Here is a 15643-nt window from a genome sequence, read left to right as displayed (position 1 = left end):
AAGAGAGCGAGAGTAGGGGGCGGTTCTGCATGCCGCTGCGGGCAGGCCTGGACCTTTGGAGGCTGCGGGAGTTCCTCCCCGGACGCAGCAGCAGCCCCAGACTCGGCCGCACGCCGATCGCTTTGGGAAGCGGCTCGCTCCAGGTGGCCCAAGTGGCGGGGGCGGGGGAGGGTCTGCCGGGGCCAGGGACTCACGGTGCCCGGGGGCGGGAGTCACCTCCCTGGAGGTTGGAAGGGCCTGCACGGAGGGTGTGGAGGCGGGAAGGCGGGGGCTGGAAATCCTGTCCCAATCGGCGGTGATGGCCAAGGCCGGAAAGTTTAAAAAAGAGAGAAAGCCACTGGCTGCGAGCCAGGGGCTGCCGGGCCGCCGGGGCGTGTTTGGCTGACTAGAGGGGTGAGGACCCGGCTCCGCCATCGCCTCGGTCCCTCCCGCTGCGGAGGCCCTGGCCTGCCCCAGGCGCTCCTGGAGCCATTTCACACATCCGGAGCCTCGGCCACTGGAGGAGCCACCCGCCCGGGGCCGGGAAGCCGCAGGGGCGGCTGAGTGTCCGGCGCTCCTGCCCGTTCCCCTTCCCACCGAGCTGAGCTGGAGACGGCCCTCGGTCGTGGAGCCTGTGGCGTCTATGGCATCGGGTGTGGATGGTTCCCGGAGCTTCTGAAAGCCCGGGGCAGACCAGGAAATTGAAGATGGGGTGGGGAGGGGATGTTGAGCGCTGACCCTGCGCTGCTGGGATGAGAAGTTGGGGAGAGGAGAGATAACCCCAACCTCCGGCTTGTCTCGGGACTTGGCTTTTTGGGGGGACCCCCAGGAGTCCAGGAGGGTCCAGCATCTTGCAAGCCGCTTCCCCCTCAGTTGCCTCCCCAGCCCACTTTGGTCCCTGAGTTTTTCATTCAAGTCCTAGGAAAGGTAGATGTAGGCAGTCTTTCCAAAGGGCTTTTGCTCTGTCTAGATAATTTGATTTATTGCTTTATGTGGCAAGCCTTCTTCTAGTTCCAGGTGTCAGCACTTTTTATAGAGACCTAAGAGTAGCACCCACCTCCCACTGCCTGTTCTGGGCTCCTGGAGGAGGGGAAAGTGGAGCCTTGTTGGGAACCCCTGGCCTCACACCAGGGTGTTCCAGTGTAGGGAGATGGGTAGGATGTTGGCAGAAATTTCGAAAGACTTCACATGGACCAAGAGATTTCTGGGTGTAGGAGAAACTAGGGTGCGGGCTCCTTGTGGACCGAATTTCATAGGTGTTAAGTGCTATCCTTTTACTCTGTATTGGAGTACAAGGGCCAAGGAAGGCTTCCGAACTTCTTGTGGATTCTGGATGGCACAATTTGACCAATAATTGGCTCCTCTCCTCAACTCCAGGACTGAGTTTGACCGTGGCCCATTTTTACTAGCTGTGTGACCTTGGGGGCAGGTTATTTATGGCCTCTGAGCCTCAGTAAGTTTCTTCATTTGTAAGACTGGGAATAATTTTCCACCTTTAGGATCAAAGAATACTTGGCACATAGTAGGCCCGGAGGATTAGTAATTGCTTTGAATGACTGGTCAGATTCCTATAGGTTGCTTCTCCATCCCCTGCTGCCCCTGAGATGCCCGAGCCCCCCCCCCCCCGCCGCAAGACCTGCGTAGGCCAGTGTCTGGGGGCCAACCTGCAGGTTAAGCTCCCCTCCAAGGGTATTCCTGAGGCTATTCCTCCAGGTCTGCCTCCGTGGGTTCCTCTTTCCCTTTGTTACAGTTCTTTGCATTCTGGGCTTTAAAGGAATCCATATGAAAAGGCTGGGATTTTTTTTTTCTCCCCCTAAGTGGGATCATTTATATGGTTAGGAATTGATTCCAGAACCGGTATCTAGGTGCTCTTTGGCAAGTCCTCCCGTCATTCTTTCGGGGAGAGGGAACAGCAGCGGCTGGAGGGGAGAGACCTGGTGGGAAGAGGTGAAAGGGTCTGGCCCACTGCAGGGGCCAGAGGTGCTGTGGTTTGTCTGATAGGGATTAAGTCTGGATGTTATGAGGTCTCAGTGTGGTTTTCAATAAAAGTCTGTCAGGGATTGCTTCTTTTCTATCGATATGTATTTAAAAAAATTACTAGCATGAGAAGAAAACCAGACCTGTATGGATCCAGGCCGGTAGTGAGCTACTGTGATCAGGTTTCCTACTAGACTCCCAGAGGGGAAGTCAGCGTTTGATTGAAGCTACACTTGGTTCTTGACTCTCTGGGGATGCCTGCTCTGAAACAGGAGCGCTCCCTTTCTCTCCTCCCCCACCCCATCCCCCTTTTCCCTTCTTCCCCTAAAAGCCTTTGTGCTGAAAGAGCTTCAGTAGGCATGAGTCCCTGGTACCTCTCTAAAGAATGCCTTTCAGCCTTTGCTGACATTGTTTTGTGAACAGTGGGTTTTACCAGGCCAGCAGTTTTCCCCCCATCTTAGCTCACTATTTTAGAGGTTCGAGTATGCGCAGGATGCGCCCAACTGCAGTGCTTTCCAGTGTGTGTAGCCAGGGCCTTGCCTGTAATCTGAAGACACCTTAACCTTTGCCCTAGGTGCCCCCCCCGGGGGTGGGGGTGGTGAAGGTGGGGAGAGCAAGGACAGGGGATCGTTGCTGAGTGTCTGTTTGTTTTCTCCAGCCACAGAGGCAGAGGGGTGGAGTGGGGCGAGCCCGAGAGTACGTTCCAGCCTTGGGTCTGATTTAAAACTTGGTTTAATTGGAGAAACTCTTAGGCATTTAACAGTTCTGTACAAATGCAAACTTGAAATAGCTCTAGGCCTACGTCAACTAGGAAAGAATAAATGAAGTACAGAGATGTCCAAACTATGTAAATCCTAGAGTTGTCTGCCCTCCCATAAACACATGACAAGTGCCAAGGCATTTCCAGTCAAAACACCCATGGAACCAGCAGCCTCCATCCTTTGTATTTATTATTTTATTAACAGCATTTTACACAGCATTTAACAAGCACAGCCTGCCTGCTTTCCACCACGGCTCTCAGCAGACTGAGGGGTGGAAAACAGATGGGGGTGGCGAGGAGTGGTCTCTAGAAGAGACTTCTAAGCTGGAGAGATCTCTTCAGATGGGCAAGGAAAAGGAACATTTGGGGTTCCTTTCTCCTGGCCCCAAAGAGAAGACAAAAGTAATGCTTTGGAGGAAGAAATCCCCTCTCCCTTTTCCGGAGGAAAGTTGTGCAGATGTGGTCTGTCTAGTCTCCACTTGGATTCCAGAAGGTGTGAAGCAGGGTCTTCTTTCCCAACACTCTGCCCATCAGTTATTGGTGCTTTTCAAAGAATAAGTATTTGTCTGCTATCATTATTCTATATCCTGGTGGAAAGTTTATAACGAAAACTAATGCCTTTCTTAAGTCATAAAATGAGCCTTGTATGATTATTTAATTAAAATCTATTTAAGGACCGATCAGGCATGTAATTTGCGCTAATAATGACGATTATGGAAATGTTCGACTTAACCAAAAATCATAAAAGGAGACATTTTGGTCAGTGGGGCGACCAGGAAGGATTCAGGGAGTTGGACGGTTTTCCGAAACGCACGAGGCTTTGGGCTGCAGAAAGTGCCGGGCTGCCTAGCCTCTGGGACCACGGTAGAGAGGGCTGCAGGACCCCAGGCCTGGCCGGGGCAGGCCGACCCACACTTTGCTGAGCAGAGAAACCGACCCTGGGAGTCTGAACAACCTTTATTCCCAGCTGAGGAAATGGGGGAGGGGGCCTGGGAGGAGGAAACTCTGGGAGAGCTGATGAACCGCACAGAACTCTGCGCGAAATGGCTGTGTTCTCTTGCTTTAACAATCAGCAGCGACACACGCATTGCTGCCTCGGCTAGCCTTGGCTGGAGCCTGGAGGGGTGGGGGGAGGGGGGTCTCTTGTTCCGGAGAAACCTGCCAGCTGCTGGGCTTGGTGCGAAGGCAGACACAATGCTGCTGTTGTTGGTTTGATCTCTAACTGGATTGTTAGTCTGGCTTTAACTGTGTGGTAAGGGGGGAATGTGAAGGCTGTTTACAGCGAGTGCAAATAATGTGACAGCTGTTGGTGCACGAGCAGCGCTGTGCCTCCTCGGCGCTCACACAAAGCGCGCACTATGCAGGCCCGCGGAGAGCTGCAGAGGTGGCCGCCCCTTGCTGGCCCGGGAGCCCTCGGATGCGCTGCGAGAGAGCCCTGGGCGGCGGCACCCGCCCCCCCGCACCCCGCGACATGCATCTTTCTGGCTCCTGGGATCGTGGTGGACGTGCGCGCTGGTTGGTGTGTTGTGGTTTAGGGAACTTGTTAGGCAGAGGTGGCAGGAGAGGGCCTGCGGGGTCATGAGTGTCAACTGTCTGGAGGGGTTTGGCCGGGATCTGTTGACCTGGGGCCTCAGTGGCTTGTGACCGGGTTGTTAAGATTTGGGAAAATAACTTTCCGCCCTAAAGCAAGCCTGTTGGAAAGAATGTATTATTAACTGAAGGCTTTCTGGAAATTGCAGAGGCTCTGAAGGCCGTTGTTCTTCCTCTGAAATGGCCCTGTTATTCAGACAAGTTCAAGAGACGGGCGGCCGCTGTGTTCTATGCCCTCGGCCCTGTTTCCTGGATTGGAAACACAAGTGTGTAGGTTCAGGACCCGAAGGGGGGTGAATGGGGGTGGGGAGGGGTGCAAGTCGGCTTTTGATCACCCGCCTCCCTTTGCCTTCCCGGTTTTTAAGAGCGCTCTTGCCTTTCAGCTGCAGGACCAACGGTGCTGTCTTGAGGTCTGCCCACAGCGCCACCCACTCTGTGACTTAATCAACTAAATGCCCAGAGCCCGGCCTTCTCTGAGTTCCTGGTCCTCTGCCAGGCACTGCGGGGAGGCGCCAGGGTGGGAGGGAGAACAGTTGGTGGGTGGCAGCAATACCCCGCTGGGCCGGTCCAAGCTGGCGGGGCTCAGGATGGTCCAGAAGATGGGCCTGCCCCTGGGCTGTCCTGGGGCAAGCTGGGTGTAAACACCACTCCCCCCAACCTCAAGGTTGAAGGCTTCCGCAGCCCTGGCCCCCGGGCTTTGGAGGATCATTTAGAGCTGACTTAACTCTATATCCTGCCCTTCTGTGTGACTTCGGCCCCTGAGTGTACAGCTTGCAGGATATCTGCAAATTATGGGTCCACCTCCGCCCCACCCTGCCCCCAGATCTACTCTCTGGGTTATAATGTGGACTTCTACATCTAGTTGGGTTCCCTAGTGGGGAGCTGGGAGATGCTTCTGGAATGATACATGAACTTCGGTGCCAGTTCTGTAAACTGGTCTCTTTTTATGACGTGTGCCATTTTCTGTAGGAATGTTGCTTGCAAAACGAGTTTCGCCTTGGAGGAAAAGGGGAAAGATAAACAAGCCTGCAACGCCAAAGCGCTGGCAGTCTTTCCCTCCTTCCAGCTCTCTTAATGCAGCCGGGCTGCATTTCCAGGATAAGACTCGTGCTTGTGAAGAGGGACTCTGGTTGGCTTTTTTTTCCCCCGAAGCAAACGCAAATCAGAGAAAAATAATTTTCTTTCAACGATATGCAACGTATTAGTCTCTTGTTATCGTGCTCCGAGGCAGGCCTCATTTGCGCGTCTGCCAGCTCGCTCACATCTGCTCGGCGCTGTTTGGGGCATTTTAACCTTGGTGGTGTCGTGTCTGGTCCCACGGATCAAGGAGGAGTAATTAAGCTCTGAACAGCTAGAAAAATTCACGGGCCCCCACGTCTACCGCAGTTTTCCCACAGCTTTGTTTGGGGGTGTTCCGGGTTCCAAGATGAACAGACGTGGGGTTCCTATTGTTCCTCGTAAAGAAAGTGGGCGCCCCCGTCCTCCTCTGACCCTCACCCCCAGCCTTCCCAGGACTCCCAGGCTGCACACAATCAGCAGGGAAGCCGGGTGCAGATCACAGGACCCTGTGTTTTATGCATCTTTCATTCGTAAAAAGTTCCTTTGTGCTTCCTGTGTGTACTAATGATAGCTGTCGTTAATAGCTTTCTGGTATAGCGTTCCTTGTGGGGGGAGGAGTTTGCAGTGAGTTCACTTTATTTCTACAAAGCCCTGATGGAGGCTGCAGTGCAGTGACACCCCCTCTAGAGTCGTGGTCTATGGATCGTTTATTCTGGATTTGTTTCCAGGTTGTGTAGACTCCAAGTGGGATCCCAGCCTGTAGGGACCAGACCCGGGGGGGTGTGGAGGGTGGGTGGGCGGGGAGGAGTGGAGTAAGGTCGATTAATTGCATTCAACCGAGGTTTCCTGTCCTGGGCTGCTGCCTCCTGTTGAGGGACACCAGCTTCCAAATGGGGCCCCCTCTTGCATACACGCGTGGTTGTGTGTGGCACAACCGTGAAAGAAAGTGAAAGGAACAAAAAGCCGAGGCCTGGCGTGGGGGGGGGGCGGGTTGGAAGGGGGAAGGGGAAGTGTCTGAGGTTGGTCCAAGAACTGACGGGGGGCCACGGCTCTGTTTTGGGGGAAGGGGGTGTGTGGCGGGCAGCCCCGGTTTGGCAGCGGCTCTCCCGGTCGATCCTTGCTGGTGCCCCCCTCCCCAAGCCCCCGAGCCCCCTTTTACAGTTGGCTACACCTGGCTTGCATCTTTGAATCGGGGAAGGTGGGGGAGGCGTCCACGGAGAGAACACTCCAGACTGGCCGAAGGGAGCGCAGGACGATGGGCTGGAGCGGTCTCCAGTCAGTGCCCACTCCCCTGGGGCGCGCCGCCGCACATCCTGGGTTCTCCGTGCGCCCACCCAAAGTTGCTTTTTGTCAGAGATTCAGCGGCAGGCGCCTGGGAAGGGGGAGCCCAGAGGAGCGCGCGGGCGGGGTGAGCTGGGGTCGGGCTAGCCGAGAGATCCGGGGGTCCTGGAAGGTCGGGCGGGGGGTGCGTGTGGGGGGTCGGCCCCGCGCGGGGACCTGGCGGAGGAGGGGCGAGGAGCCTGCGGCAGCGCGGGTGTGTGTGGTGGGAGAGAAAATCCCTTTGTTGCCGACCAATCCGTGCTCAGGGCTGAGGCGGGGGAGGGGGCGCCCTTCCCCCACTCGCCGCCGCCGCTGCCGGCCAAGTTCACTCCCGACTGACCCGAGTGGCTCGCGGCGCTATCCTGGCGCCCTGGGAGGAGGCAGGGAAGGTTCTGGTTGCTCAAAAGGTCAGGGCCAGCCACGTGAGTTTCCCGTCCCCCACCCCGTCACACCCGCACTCCTGCTCCGCAGCTCTGTTACTAATGCAAAACTTGGGTCGTGAGTGGGGACGCCTCTGGAGGCGGCGACAGCCATGACTTGGAGTGTGCCAAGAGACAGCGCCTGGACAGGCTGGATCACTCCTCCCACCCCCCACTCCCCCCCAGCACCCATGCCCGGCTGCAGGACCCAGTCGGGCGACCTCCTTCAGCCACACCCCAGGAAGCCTGCGACCCTCCCCCCGACCTGGGGGCATCCTTGGGGTTCCCCTCTCCCCACTGCTACACATACTGGGGAAAACATCCCAGGAGGACTTGCCCCAACGCTGCACACCCTGGACCGCTTTTTCTCATCTCCCACCTCCTCGCGGCCCCCAATGCTAAAATAGGAACTTCTTCATCCCTCCCTTCCTTGACGCCAGTAGAGAAGTGCCTGTCTGTGACTCAGTCTGCGCTTGGAGCAGTCCCAGGAAGGGCTCCCGTGCCATCAGTTTTGGGCTTCCATGAAAGCCACACACTCTGCAGAAGGTCACCCCTCCCTGGCCCCCTCTGTGTCCCTGCCTCAGCCTTCCCTCTGCCGCAAGGAAACTATATAGCCATTCGGGGGTTTGTTTGTTACGTAGAATGTTTAGTGGAGTCAGATGCTGTTTAATGGGTTAGATGTGGCCTGCACCAGCTATTGCCAGGCAGAACTCAAGTCCATAGTGCAGTTTAATCCTCTGGAAAACACGGTGCCAAAGATTTACAGATGAGGGGGCCAAAGTTGAAGAGGTCCGGCCACCTGCCCAGAGACACGCCGTTGATGAGAGTGGGAGCTGGGAGGCTGTGGTGACTGCGCACGCGCGCGCGCGTGTCCTCCACAGAGAACCAGCCATGCCCGTGCAGTGAGAGACACCCCTTCCCCGAAGAGGTCCCCAGCCTACGGAGGGCCGTGGCACATGGCATGCTGGCTGGGAGCCCTGCCGTCTGCCCGGCCTTCTGAGCCAGAAGCTCCCCAAAACCCGTCCAGGTGTTCTTGGTCACTAACTGGATAAGTGCCTGATGCGGCATGGGGTGCCTAGAGAGTGAGGCCCTAGGAAGGGGCACCGTTAGTATTGGAGTGGAGTTGGGATGGTTTGGTGGCGCTGCTTCCCATTCCGTCGCTGTCACTTGACAAGCGTGCTGTGCAGACTTGAACCAATCCATCAGCGCCTCAAGGGCGGAGGCAGTGGAAAGTGGCCCGGTGCCAGGAGGAGCTGGGGTGGAGAGAAAGGAGAGGTGGCAGGAGTGGCCTGGTGCTGCCTTCCTCCCTGCGCTCACGCCAGCCTCTCACGGCCACTGCTCCTTCCTTTGCAATCTGTTTGTTGCCTGCCAAGGGAAGTCTCCTTTAAAGAAAAAAAACAAAACAAACGTTCTCTCCTTCTCCTCATTCCATAATGGTGTCTTCATAGCAGGAATCGGCAGAACGGTGGTGGGTACAGCTGGGGACCCGTGTGCCCCCTCGTGTCTTTTCACAGAGGGCCAAGGTGCCCTCACTCAGGGATGCCAAGGTTGGGGGGACAGCTCCTAATCTTGGTCCCTCTGACCTCTTTCTGCCAATCAGGCTCTTCTCCCCAGCGTCCAGGCCAAGCTCGGATGCTAATCATAACTCTTGGCTCCCGGACCAGATGACTGCCCAAGTCTGTCGAGGGAGACTCAAGCTCTCCTGTGCTTGCCCCTAGGGCCAGACCGAAAGCCGGAGACCACGCGGTGAGTCTGCGTTTTGCAAGCCGGGTCTCTCCCAGAACTGGGTGTTCAGCGGGCAGCCACCACAATTCCTGGTCTGTTCTTCAGAAACCAGACCCTCCTCCGTCTCCCCGGCTGACCCCTTCTCTTGGCCACCTTCCCTCTTCATCCCTATCCCACATCCTTGCCCCCTTCTCTCCACTGCTGGAAAAAAGGGTTAAAACCCAGAGCCAAGGTGTAGCTTAGCAGCTCCCACTGGAAACAGGTTGGTGCTTGTAAAGTGCTTTTCATGGACTTCACACATCTTGGCACTTCCAGAAGCATCACCCACCTGTGGAAGAAAAGGGGGGGGGGTCGTTGAGAAATAAGGGCAGATGAGCCTCTTATATACAGCAGCAAAGCGCCTGCTCTGTCTGTCATCTAAATCACGTCATTTGCCCCCTGCAGCATGACCCACAGCCAAGGGTGAGGGAAGTCACTTTTGAAGAACTTTTCCTTGGAGGTTAAAAAAAGAAGAAGAAGAAAGTAAGAAAGACCCCCAACTATTTCAATAGCCGCTTCTAGAAGAGGAATGGGGTGAGCGTGGCGGTGTCTCTGACCCTATCTGTGTGTCCCTTGTGCCCAAGATCCCCTTAGTTAGTTCTACATCCCAGAGAGATGGGGGGTGGGCCCGTTTCTCAGTGATGGTGGGGTGTACGCAGTACGGCCTTTGCCCAGGATGAGGGTGTTCCTGCCCAGGATTTGGGCTGTCATTCTGGAGAAGGGCCTCACGCCAGGCAGGGCCCCCGGCTCCTTGGCCCTTTCCGCTCAGGTCCATCTTTGGCCTGGAACCTGAAGAGTTAAGAGTCTTTAGCTCGTTGCAATGAAATTATGGCTGGCAGTGGCGCCGCTGTTTGTTCAACAGACCTCCAGTTTTAAACAGTTCACAAAAAGTTCATGGGGCAGCTAAAGATTATAAGTGTGTGTGTGGGTGTGTGTGTAGTCAGCAGGATCCAGTACTGAGCCTTGCCCCTCCTCCTCTTGTTTCTTCACGGCCAGCCCCCCGCCCCGCCCCCACTCCCGTGACACTGGACCACGCTCGGGGCCTCAACCCTCCATCTGACCCTGTGCACGTAAGAACACTTCATCCTGACACTGGGTGTTATTTATCTGTGCGGCGTTAATATTGAAAACCCCACCAGACAAGACCTGGAAGGGCGGGGAGAGGCTTTGAAAGCACCCCGTGGTCCCAGGTGTCTCTAAACTGCATTCCCCTCTCATGCTAAGTCCAGGCCGCCCTTTCTAAAGAAAAGCCCTTTCAAGGGAAGGGGGCTGCTGGCCCTTTTTGAGGGGAGGGGAGAGGGCTCAGTAGGATGATTGTGGCAGCGGCCTTTCTGTTTCCTCAGTCAGGTGCTCAGAGGTCCTTGTCCCAAGGTGACAACTAAAGGAGACATGTAAGAGGCAGCTTGTGTAAGTTTTGAAGACTGGAGCACCAGAAGATTGGGGCTTCGAGGGCACACATGCTTCGTCCCTCATCCTTTTCTTAAGGGTTTGGTGGAGTGACCCTTTGGCTTCTGGTATAATGTCCAAATTTCATCATGACACCCAGCCAGGGGGTGGCATGGTGTGGTCCTCCCACTGCAGCCACGGCCAGGACACTTGCACCGAGGAATGTTGCTCCTCCACCTTTTAGATGAGGCTTCCCTGGACATCTTCCTTTTGGTCTTCCTTTTGTTAGAAGGGGCTGCAGGGGTTAGGGAGGGGAAACTTTGTTGAACGTGCCTTCTGGTCGGCCCTGCACTAGTGGTGGCCTGCCCCCAACTTGATTTGTATGTTCGAAACATGGAAGAACAGCCCGTGAGCCCCGCACAGAACCTTCCTTGATGCCCAAGTCCATCTGAGTCCACCTTTTCGGGGCACTGTGGCCAGCCACTGGAAATGCCCCAGTCTGTCTGAAGAAAGGGACGCTTCCTAAAGAAATAGCTTCTCTAAAATCCCACCAGGCCGGACACAACTGGGAGATCCCTGCCTCTCCTCCAGCTTCATCGTTGAGCTCTAACTACGCGCCGTGTGTCTGTGGCGTGGGGCTCTTGATGAACAGACGGTGTTCTCTTCTGTATAGGGGCCGACGGGGATGCTGGTGGACAAAAGCCTGTGTTAGGACAAAGAAATGCAGAGGGATAGCCTGGCTGGCTTTGGGATTCATAACATATCTTTGGGATCATAACATATCTAACAAGATATAGCAATCTTTTTTGATTTTTTTGAAGTTTAAACAAATAGTGTACTCTGCATGAATTTTGTCTTTCAACTGAATCATTCTAATGTGGAATTTATGATGCTATAGTACTAGTTTACAAAGAAAGTGGAGTAGGCTTCACATATCTCCATATCTTATATTGATGGCACTTAAATTCTAATACCAAACTGTTATTGTTTCATAAACTAGGAGAAAATTGAGCTGATAACGAGCAGGAGAAGCTGGCAGAAACAATAGATTTTCTACTCTTTCTTTCTATTGTGTGTAAGCCTAGTTACCCTAGTTGACCAGTTAATGACAACACATAATGAAATTTTCCTGGCTGCTAATTAATTAGCTCTAATTTCACTAGTTTTGTTACTGGTAAGGCTTCCACTAATTCTATGTGTGAATGTCTTCTTACCCTACTCATCCTATTTTCCTCTTTGAGCTTCCTCAAATGTAGAGAACCCATTTGATTGACTTAAGAGTCAGAAGAGACTTACAATCAGAGAAAAAGCAAAAAAGAATGACTATAATGCCAACTAGTATAACTATTAATTAGAACTTATGTTTTGAGGATTTTCAGACAGAAGAGGGGTAGAAATGATAATAGTTTAGTTTTAGGAAAGCTGTAGTACACAAATAGAACCCCAAATCACACCACAGATAATTTTCCAGGAATTTAATATATCTGATATACACTCAATTTGTGCCCATGAATGGTGAGCAACTGGAAGTAAAGGAGAATCACATAGTTACATTTCTGGACAAATCAGGTTATCAGAATGATGCAATAATGACAGTTTACCTCAGTCACTTCTTAGGCTTTCTTATTTACTATGCTAAATGTTAAATGAGATTCCTGAGTAAAAGCATTACAATGACTTCAGCATTGTGGGACATGAAACACAGTGAGAACTCAGAGCAGGGAAGGAAATAAGTCAGGTAAGCAGGAAAAAGAATTGAAAGAGCTGAAAGATGTATTACTTGGCTGTCAGGTGTTAGGAGAGTTTATTTGTGCTGCTTCTTAATCTTCATAACGCTCTTGTCAGAATGGTAGTAACATACCCATTTTTTTAGATGAGCGACCTTTAACTGTAGGTTGCACTTGATTGTCTGCCAGGTTTTCAAGTCTGTGATGGGGACAGTAATGTCAGAAATTTCAATCCCAGTCAAATCAAGAGCTGGTAGAAACACCATTAAGGAAGTGCATAGTTTTGACCCAAATTTAACCACATTAAAATGTTGTCCTTTCTTCTCCAGGATGATAGTCTGTATTTCAAGAAGAATTCTAATTCTTGCCCCATAACAATTTCTCTGAGTTCTTTGTGCCAACTAAAGCCTTTGATTGATTTTCGTATTAGCAAAGCCCTGGAATTCTATGCAAAATGCTATGAATAGTTATCTACCTATCTAATTATTTTTAGCAAAAGGATGCAGAGCCGTTATCAGATTCTCAAAACTCAATCAGATTATCTAACAGTGTACATTAAATGAGGTAATGAATGCCCTTTCTGGATCCAAACATTATAATATTTTTAATCCTTACCGTGGTGCCTGAAATGTCTATTACCTCTAATTATCAGTAAGGGAACTGAGGCGTCGTAAAGTCTAAGTAAGTGAGAGGTCTGGAATTCAAATCCAGGTCAGTTTCAGTCTTGAACACCCCTAATTCTGTAGCCTACACTGCATTCTATACTCTTACTGTAGATAATCAATAAATGTTCATTTATTTCCTTTACCCCAGTTGGGGACAAAGAACATGGGTGTGTGAAAGAAAGTACAGATCAGTTTTAATGTAAATGATATAATAATAATGCTAGTCAGCAGTTATGGAATATTCATATTGTGCTAGGAGTTGACCATTAAGTACTTTACAGGCATTCTTTTATTTAAAATCTCATATATATAATACCTACCTTAGGAAGTAGGTAATATAAATGTTGCCAAGGTGATTGAAATAACGTGGTCACGTACAGGCAATGAAACTGGGAAAGAGTTTTCTGGGCTGATGGTTGAATTTTGGCCAAGACATTAAGGGGAGAAGGGATGAGCACTGGTGGGGAGACTGAAAACTTATTCATCGTAGGGAGAAAGCACTGGTGGAAGCATTGTACTGCTTGCTTAAGAACTGTTACCCTCATAACCCCAAAACTGAGGTTTTGCTGAAAGCTGAAGGCAGATTTCTTGCAGTGTGAAAAAGAATTTACTGATATCTCTTCATCTCTTCACGTTTGAACACGACTGTTTTGCAGATTGGTTGAAATGACTCAAGTTCTCTTTCAGATCTGGACTAAATGTCTGTATCACAGCATCAGGGCCTATGAAGCAGTATTTGCAAGCCCATACTCACCTCCCCCCATTTTAGTGTTTTGCACTCTGGAAAAGCAAACAACAGCAACAACAATATCTTACTTCCTTTTATCTATAGTTATTAATCTTGTCAAGAAACCCAATTTGATATATTTATGCTAAAATATAAATGAGATTTTTCCAGTTTTATTGAGATTGAATTGATATATAATATTCTATCTGTCCAAGGTGTACAATGTGATGATTGATATATATATATATATATATATATATAGTGTGAAATGACAACCACAGTAAGTTTAGTTAACCTTAATTCACATAATTACAAATTTTATTTTTGTGATGAGAACTTTCAAGATCTACTCTCTTAGAAACATTCAAACGTAAAATACGGTATTGTTAACTGTAGTGACCAAGCTGTACATGACATCACCATTACTCACTTATCTTATAACTAGAAGTTTTTATCTTTTGATCATCTTCACTCATTTTCCTCACCTCCAACCCCCAGCTCTGGCAACCATCATTCCATCCTTTCTATCATGAGTTCAGTACTTTAGATTTCACATATGAGATCCTAAAGTATTTATCTTTCTCTGTCTGACATTTCATTTAGCATAATGCCTCCTAAATCCACCCATGTGGTGACAAATAGCCAGATTTCCTTCTTTATCATGGCTGAATAATAGTAGGTTGTATGCACCCCATTGTCTTCATCCATTCATCCACAAAAAAACACTGAGGATGTTTCCATGTCTTGGCTACTGTATTGGGTTGGCCAGAAAGTTCATACAGTTAATGAATACACTGTTCAATAAAACTAGGTAAAAATGAAAATTGTGTCTTTTATTTTTACTTCAAATAAATCTTTGACAAAGCCAGCTAGGCATCCCTTTGAGTAATGACTTATATCATGTTGAAATATTTTAAACATATGAACAGTAATAGCTTAAATGACAAATGTTACTAATATTGACACAATTGATCAAGGAGAATATGTTAGAATATGTTAAAATGCAGATGGACAGTGAAAGAACAAATATAACTTATAACTAAATATTGTCTTGATATTTAGACCATTGGTTAAGAACATGATAACAGGTTTCATCCATTTCAAGAAAGCAGAATATTTGCAGATCACTTAACATTTACTAGGTATGTTAGTCTGGAAGGATATATTTCATTTACATGTGTCATTTAATTTAACCCCATCCCTCTGTAATAGATAGTGTTATCCCTATTTGCAGATAGGAAACAGGCTCAGAAAGATTAAGAATGTTACCTAATTCTAGTAAGTAGCCAAACCTAAACTGATCTAATTCCGGGGCAAAGCTCCTTCTGACACATCAGTGTGGGTCTTTATCTCTTTGAGAATTGTTGAACATTAAAAACCTTCTTCCAGGTAAATGCATAAAGAAACAACATGAGCAATGATATAACAATACAAGTCTCACTAAATAATTAGTGTGTTTGGCCTTGCTTTTGCTGATAGATCTTTTGCAAAATTGCTTTTCTCTGAGATAGTGGACTTCAAATATTTTCTTTGAAGACTTTCCTAAATTATACCTATCAGAAAGCTACTTTGCTTTAAGGCTAAAGAAAAATGAAAGCTTACTTAACTACACTTAGGTGCCAGAGTCATACTATGAACTCTACACCTGCCAGGATTCACGCTAAGATAGGGTGGCTCCACAAACTGTCCATAGTACTGTGATTTCTTTCTGATATTTTGAAGTAGAAATAATTTAATAACTATTCACAAAAGAGAGAAACACTGTTTCTTGGTCCTCAATATCATACTGCTGTAGGCTAATTCTCTCTTGTTACCCCTTAGTATAGAGAGTGTGTTTTGGGGACCCTCCTTCACGATCTTCTCCATTGCAAGAGCATCTTACATAAATCCAGGACTTCTCAAGCAGCCAGTTTTGCCAGATGGTCTTAGGGTTGGTTGTACCCATATATGGATAATCCTGAACTTCTCAAGTAAGGTCCTTATAGAGCATAATGGCTAAGAGAATTGGTGCTGATACCAGACCTGAGTCCAAATACTGCCTATGCCCCTAACTAGCTGTGTAACCTTGGAGAAGTAACTTAAGCCCCTTAAACGGATTAGATTTCTCACCCGGAAAATGGTATAATAAATGCATCTACCCTATATGGTCAGTGTGTAAATTAATCTAACTTGAGATGGTGCATGTTAAGCATTAGCACAGTGCCTGTCTCTTATTAGGAATACCTGCTTTTATTATTAATTATTCTCTGTATTCCCAGGTTCAGCAAGGT

At 49.7% G+C, this 15643-nt stretch overlaps 2 protein-coding genes across 5 annotated transcripts in view; both read left to right on the top strand.

Annotated features, from left to right (window-relative positions):
- Positions 1-15643, top strand: part of LOC308610325 (uncharacterized protein) — a gene marked incomplete at its 5' end in the record, with an annotated part of 41880 nt that overhangs the window by 14216 nt on the left and 12021 nt on the right. The window lies entirely within an intron of this gene.
- The window catches only part of LOC308610327 (spermatogenesis-associated protein 31A6-like), a 57697-nt gene continuing 51437 nt past the window's right edge, over positions 9384-15643 (top strand). For 2 of the 4 annotated variants that reach the window (XM_081259506.1, XM_081259504.1), the window contains exons 1-3: positions 9385-9402; positions 9809-9938; positions 10212-10275. The gene's annotated coding sequence lies outside the window, so the exon portion shown is untranslated. Of the gene's footprint in view, positions 9403-9808; positions 9939-10211; positions 10276-15643 lie in introns of all 4 variants that reach the window. The other 2 variants (XM_081259503.1, XM_081259505.1) reach the window with 2 other exon arrangements.

This window comes from Mesoplodon bidens, assembly GCF_964165515.1.
Source record: "Mesoplodon bidens genome assembly, contig: HAP1_SCAFFOLD_197, whole genome shotgun sequence".
Classification (NCBI taxonomy): Eukaryota; Metazoa; Chordata; class Mammalia; order Artiodactyla; family Ziphiidae; genus Mesoplodon; species Mesoplodon bidens.
This window is presented reverse-complemented; position numbering and strand designations above follow the sequence as displayed.